The following is a 7,285-nucleotide window of genomic DNA, read 5'->3' as shown; positions in this document are numbered from 1 at the left end:
TAGAGGTCTTTCACCTCCTTGGTTAGATTTATTCCTAGGGTTCTCCCCCGCCCTCCCCTTTCAGGCTCTTGTGAATCGAATTGTTTTCTTGATTTCTTTCCTCAGAAGATTCATTGTTGGTATATAAGAAAACTACTGATTTTTGTATGTTGATATTTGTAACTTGCTTCTTGGAGCTTTTTGGATCTTCTACATATGGATCGTATCATCTGATAATTTGACTTCATCCTTTCCTATTTTTATCTCTTTTATTTCCTTCTATTGCCTCATTGCTAGAATTGACTTTAAACACTTTTTTTAAAAGCTAATTAAAGAGAGAGAAAAGGTTTTCAAAAAATTGGAATCTAGTAGGATTACTTGCTTAAAATTTAAAAACTGAAGATAAAAAACTTAAGCCTTTCACACTTTTTTTTGTTTTTTTGGCTCCAGGAATTGAATTCAGGGGCACTCAGCCACCCAGTCACATCCCCAGCCCTATTTCGTACTTTATTTAGAAATAGAGTCTCACTGAGTTGCTTAGTGCCTTGCTTTTGCTGAAGATAGCTTTGAACTCGTGATCCTCCTGCCTCAGCCTCCTAAACCACTGGGATTATACATGTGTGCCACCATGCCCAGCCCTTTTACACTTTTTATGAGATAAAAATAAACTATATATTTTAAAAACTCCTCCTTAAAGACAAAATGATAAACAATAAATGCAGTAATTAGTTTGGTTGTTATATTATATTTTAATACTTGATTTTTGGTAAAATGAAAATACATATGAATATGAATACATCTATGAAAATTAAAATAAAAAGAAATATTGGAGTAACATTGAAATTGAGGCTTGAATATTTTATTACCTACCCCCATTTAAATGGGAATTCATATGTAAATATAATAGAGGCGTATAATTATTTTTCCCTTTAAAGTCCTTATTCAACAGTGCCATTAAAATTTTTTTCTTGCTTTGTCATTTAAAAAGCATATTTTGTTGGTTTGTTCATTGAGAGTTAACCCATCACCAGTGGCAAAAGTTGGCTCCATTTTCCCTATTTCTAAAGAGCCAATATAAGTCTAAATGTTTCCATGAAGGAACCACATGACTAAATATCTTCTTTCACTTATTTTGATTCTCCCACACATGGAAGCCCACCTTGTGATCCTTGTCCGTGGCGTATGTACTCTAAAATCACAAAGCAAAAATTGAGGGTACTGGATAGTGCCCTCCTAAAATTCATGTCCACCAAGAATTTCAGAATTTATTTATACATATTTTATATGCATATAGATGTGAAGAGATTCAATGCAAGGATTGTTTCATGTGTCCATGGAAGCTGAGAGCTCCATGCTCTGCCATCTGCAAGCTAGATGGAGGTCCAGGAAAGTCAGTGGTACATTCCTGTCCGAACTCATAGGCCTAAGAACCAGGTTAGCCAATGATGTGAGATCCAGTCTGACTCCAAAGACTTAAGAAGCAGGAATGCCAATGCTCAAGGGCAGGAGAAGATAGGTGCCTCAGCAAAAGTGGGGTTAAATTTATTCCTCCTCCTCTTTTAGTTCAACTTGGGCCTTCAACAGAATAGACGAGACTTACCCTGAGATGATTTTATTTACTCAGTTTACTGATTAAAATGTTGAATTCTAGTACACCCTCATAGACACACCCATAAATAATATTTTACCTGATATGTGTGTATCCCTTAGCCCAAGAGTCCACACATGAAATTAACCAGGGAAAAGGCCATGTGAAAATAAATTCACTGTCCCAAGTCAAAGAACTCGAGGAAACACAGAAACCAAAAGAAGAAAGTAAGGGTTCTCCCCTGAAGTTTTCAGAGGAAGTCAGGCCCTGATAACACCTTGATTTTGGGTTGTTTATCTCCGGAACTATCAGAGAACAAATTCCTCTTGTTTTTGGTCACCCAAATTGTAATAATTTATTATGGAAGCCTAGAAAACTAAGAGTTGTGCTTTAAAATCTCTAAATATACTCATCATTCATGAATACAAAGATAAGAGCTTTTCAGAATATTGGCCTCTATTTATACAAATGAAATTGGAAGCCAGAATTCTAGAATGTGACCATATGAACTCCAGATGAGACTAGGTATTTTTCCTGAGGACTAATTTTAAAAGCAGGTGATGTAATGTCAAAGACCTGACAACAGATCATCTTCGGTGTGAATATTAATTTTTTTTCTCAGAAACTGAAGTACTTTTATTTATGATCGGCAGCATACCTAGACAAATATGAGAAATCATATATTAATAGAATTCCACCATTCTTTTAAAACCATAAAAAATTCAAGAGAGCTGCTAATCTAGCATCAATTTTGAAAGAAGTAGTCCTAATAAAAATAGTTAATCTGCATTTTAGTTGGTGATAGGCTAAACTTTTTCTTTAAAAAGTGTAAATAACATCATGGCAAAAAAAAAAAAATGTTGTGACTTACTTTTTTTTTTTTTAACCTCTATGGTCAAATGATTCATGACACCAGTGCCTTCTATGAGACTTTTACATTATATGTTTATCTATATTCTACATGGTATGGACTTAATGAATTTAATTTGGTGGGAAAATAATTGGTAATGACACAATCATTTAAGTCATCAAAAGTGAAGGTAATGACTGAAGTAATTATAGCTTAATAACAAATAGATTTTTAATTCTGTGATGGAGACCATGAAATGTTTTCATCCAAAATAATAGAATTCTTGCCGTTACTGGAAATGCTCTTCCCCGCCCCACAATACACATACATTTTTAGTACTTAGTTTTAAAAGAAAGTGTTCCTTTGCTGTTGTTAAAAGTCTTACATCCTGTAAAATCTTGCCCATAACCCAATGTAGAAAGTGTGTGTGGCCAGGGATGCCAATGTCCAAAGGGGCCTTAGAGTAAATAATCAACAAGTACCATCACACCAATATTTATAAGCCTTTACTCTACATTATGGGTTAGATATGGGTGTCCCCCAAAAGCTTGTGTGAGACAATGCAAGAATTTTCAGAGGTGAAATGATTGAATAATGAGAGGTATCACCTAATCCGTGGATTAATTCACAGATACTGATTAACTAGGCAGTAACCATAAGCTGGTAGGGTATGGCTGGAGGAAGTAGGTCACTAGGGGTGTGCCTTTGGTGTTTATATTTTGACCCTGGTGAGGGAGCTTCCTCTCCTCTCTCTCATCTTACCCCCCACCTCCACTCCCACCCCTGCCAACTCTCCCCTTCCTTGTTGCTCTGTCCTGAGCTGCTTCCCTCCACCATACCCTTCTTCCATGATGTTCTGCCTCACCTCAGACCCACAGCAATGAAGTCAGCTGTCTGTGGACTGATACCTCTTGAAACCATGAACCAAAATAAACTTTTCCTCTTCCACATTGTTATTGTTAGGTCTTTTTGGTCACAAAAAGTAACACTATATATTAGGCCTTAAGTGAAATTGTTTCACAATTATCTTGCTAATGGGACCCATCTCTGCTATCATCACATTAAAGAGAAAACACTGAATCCCAGGGAAGTTAAAGGACTTGTCCAAATTCACACAACTAGTTAATTGTACAAGCAAAACTTGGACTTGGTTCAGGAATGTTATACTGAGCCACAATAACTTTAGAGAAAAATATGAAAAAACAAAATCATAATTATCTTAAGGATTTCCATGCTTTACGTTTAGAAGGATGTGAACTTTACATTTTCCACCAAACATTTAGTTCACTCTTCTATACTCAAATTCATTTGAGAAATGTTAGACCCCACTCTTCCTGGCAAATAATTTCATCATGGATGTCTTTGCAATTAGGTTAAACGAAAAAAAAATAATTATTCATGTGAAAGGAGGAGGTTTAGTATCTGCCTAATGTTTTAACTTAAAATAATACTGGCTTTATCTAAAATATGTCAGAGTGACCAGTTGAAAAGACCCCAGTGAAGTCAATCCACTGTTTTGTCTATGGAATAACTGGCTCAAAAACATTTGACAAATTTTATTACTGAATTGATCTAACCCACATCTATTTCTGTGTGGGAGCTGTGTGTTGTACTCAGATGCACTGGATGAAAAATTTATCTAATGGTTCTTTAAAATTGATTTAGAGCTTCTACCTAGAAAATATTCTCTCTCCCTCTTTCTCTCTCCCCCTCCCTCCCTCCTTTCTTCCCTCACTCCCTCTCTTGCCCCCCTTCCAAATTTTAGAAATGAGAGCTAGATGATGACCCTCCTCATCAAAGGCCAAGAATCTAGCTATATAACTCTTCATCATAATGATTCCTCAGAATATATATATATATATATATATATATATATATATATATATATATTCTGAGGTTTACTGTTATTCTTGCTGTTTGTGTCATTGGTATAAAATCTATAGTAAACCCTCAATGGCAAAAAATCTTAGGTATATCTTCACTTCATCCTGAGTTGGTGAAAGTTAGAAATAATAAACAAGAACTATTTTCCAATTATAATTTCTATTGGCAAATTCTATGGATTGAACTGTATCTCTCCAAAATTCATATATTGAAGATCACAACCCTTAATATGACTCTATTTGGAGATAGTCTCTTCAGGAGGTAGATGAGTTTAAATGAGGTAATAAGAGTGTCCTAACCTGATAGTGCTGATGGCCTTATAAGAAGAAGTGTTCTCTCTGTGTGTATCTCTCTGTGTCTCTTTGTTTCTGTCTGCAGAAAGAAAAGTTACCCAGTCTATAATATTTTCTTATGATCCCTTGAGCTTCCTAAGGCAGTAAACTGCTATTAATTTTTTAAAAAAATCTGTATAACATTTTATATTAGAAAAAGCTTTCCATTCATTCTTACCTCATAAATATACTTGATGCATAATCAGATTGATAGAAATTAAACAAGCAACTTGAAGGAATTTAGTGAATGCCAAAGGTGGCTTGTATATTGCATAAACAACCCACACCTTTTTACTGCTCCATCCTCAAAAGGAGTAATTTATAAAGCTGTTTCACTGAAGGTAGTTAGTGACAACATTAGTTGGAATGGCTCCATTGGTGCATGTTCTCAGACACATAACTAGAAGCAGGTTAATTAAAAAAAAAAAAAAAAACTGATTCTGATCCCCAGACAAGAGCTGAAGTTGATTTGGACTATTTATAAATTCACAAAGAGCTTGCGGTCTGCATATCATCATTGAAGCCAGATTATACATAAAGTGAATTTTTCATCAAGGTCAAAGAAAATATTCATGCTTTTACATAGTTAACTTTATATTTCATACAATAAAAACACTAGCCACGACTTTGGGATTCACTCTCCTTTTTTTTTTACTAATAAGTCCCTACCCCAAGTTTCCTTGAATCTAAAGAGCGTATTTAGAAACAGTATTTCCAAACTTTTCTCCTGGTTACAGAGGCAAATCGAGCCACAGGTTCAAGTAGCAATACTGTCACCCTCATCTCATGGGAACAGAATTCTTGACTGTGTAGGGCCTCACTGGCTCTCAGCCCTTTCCAATTCTAGCAGAATATTATTTTGCATCTCTATTTTAAAATGCTACATCATTTTATATTTGTAAGATCAGGATTTGCACTCTCAGAACTTTCTTGTTGATCCCAGGATTGAAACTCTATAACTCTACTCCTCAAGGAAATAATCTTAAGGAAATAACTACAAGAAAGACTCTTTTATTTTAATGCCCATCTTCTCCTATCCTGACAGAAAATAGGCTGACAGCAAGTTGACCAGTTTATTTTTCATACCCATCAAAAGCTACATTTAACACTTAAGTGCTTTACAGGTGTCTTCAATGTGATCCACACGTTTTCTTTTTAAGAATACTATAGAGATTTTGCTTCCAAGCTTAATGTGAGCTACAGAAAGTAAAGTACACTTAAGCAAATTTTTCTAAAACTTCATCGTTGCAAGAGAAATCCTCTGGCACACATTTCAATTCAGATTTTCATTTCACATAGCATCTTCTTCTTTAGTAGTCAGTCTCCAAAGAAAGATTCTAAATGAAATGGAAAAATGAAGACAAAAAGCCCTACATGGTAGAGACTCAAGGCTTGTTCCATCTTTTCCCCTCTCTTTCCTAAAACTGAGTTGGCTCCAATAAAATTATTCTAATATTAGAAAAAAAAAGGAAACTATTAAACTGGCTTTATAAGTTCTTACCTCTCATTGTCTGAGTTTCATTCAACCACTTGTTCCTTTCACGAACACAGGCTTGGCTGCTTTCAAAGCTACCTCATGGAGAGCATGGGAATGCCAGGTTAACTTTTGGACCCAAAGAACCCTGAAGAGTCTTTACATTTTATTGGCATTGGCCAACTTTAAATCTTATTGTTGTTGACGTCAGATCTATAATTCATTATACTAAATGTGAAAAGAGGGTTAGGGTACAGTGAATACCAAGGGAATTTCTGATTACTGAATAGATTCATGTCCTGGGTTGATGCCAGGGAAAGATCACAGTAACACCCAGCATCCCCGTTACTGACCTCCTTAGAAAATCACTAGTCTAAATAGTTATGATCACCCTAGCAGACAAAGTGCAACAAGTTGGCACCACTATGATTTGTAACAAGGGGAGCTAATTCTCAATATATGAAATGAAGTTAAAATTTAATTTTTAAAAAGTCAGGCTTCAATGGACTTAGGAGCAAATGGTATAATCAACTGGCAGCAAACAAAAGATAAAGTGGCAGTTATATAGAATTGAGAAAGAGGCACCAACTTGCATAAAGGTTCAGCAAATTGGTGGCAGTTACCATCAAAGAAAAAGAATAAAATATCTGGAGATGTTCATTAGAAGTGAAGGAAAAAGGAAATTGGCAGTTTTGCTGACTTTCCGGGATGAGATACCTCCTGGCCTCATCATAGGGAGTATAAGAAAAAGATGACCATTTGAATTTAAAGGCATATTTTTCTCTCTGGGAAAGATAATATGATGGCATACAAAGTCAGTTCAAAAGAAATCTGAAATGTCTTCTTTCACATAAAAAAAGAAGCAAATTATTCCATCCCAAGTGCAACTGAATCAAATTTGAACTTCCTGAAAATTTATCAGTTGATAAAGTGGGATTTAAGTTCAAGGATACATTCCATTACTAATCTTCATTTTACAACTTTTGAAGATAAATTTTCCTTAGCACTAAAATCTTTCAAAGATAGCCGTCCTTGCAAAACAAATTGTTAGAAGTGTGCAGCAAATTGGCCAGATGCCTCTGAAGCATAAACTGTTACTTAAAAAGTAAGGTAAGAACTTTAAAAAACTATCTCACACTTTCAAAGCACTAGTTTTCTATTTAGTGCTTTGAAACAGT

The sequence above is a fragment of the Ictidomys tridecemlineatus genome, chromosome 8 (assembly GCF_052094955.1).
Source record: "Ictidomys tridecemlineatus isolate mIctTri1 chromosome 8, mIctTri1.hap1, whole genome shotgun sequence".
Taxonomy (NCBI): domain Eukaryota; kingdom Metazoa; phylum Chordata; class Mammalia; order Rodentia; family Sciuridae; genus Ictidomys; species Ictidomys tridecemlineatus.
This window is presented reverse-complemented; position numbering follows the sequence as displayed.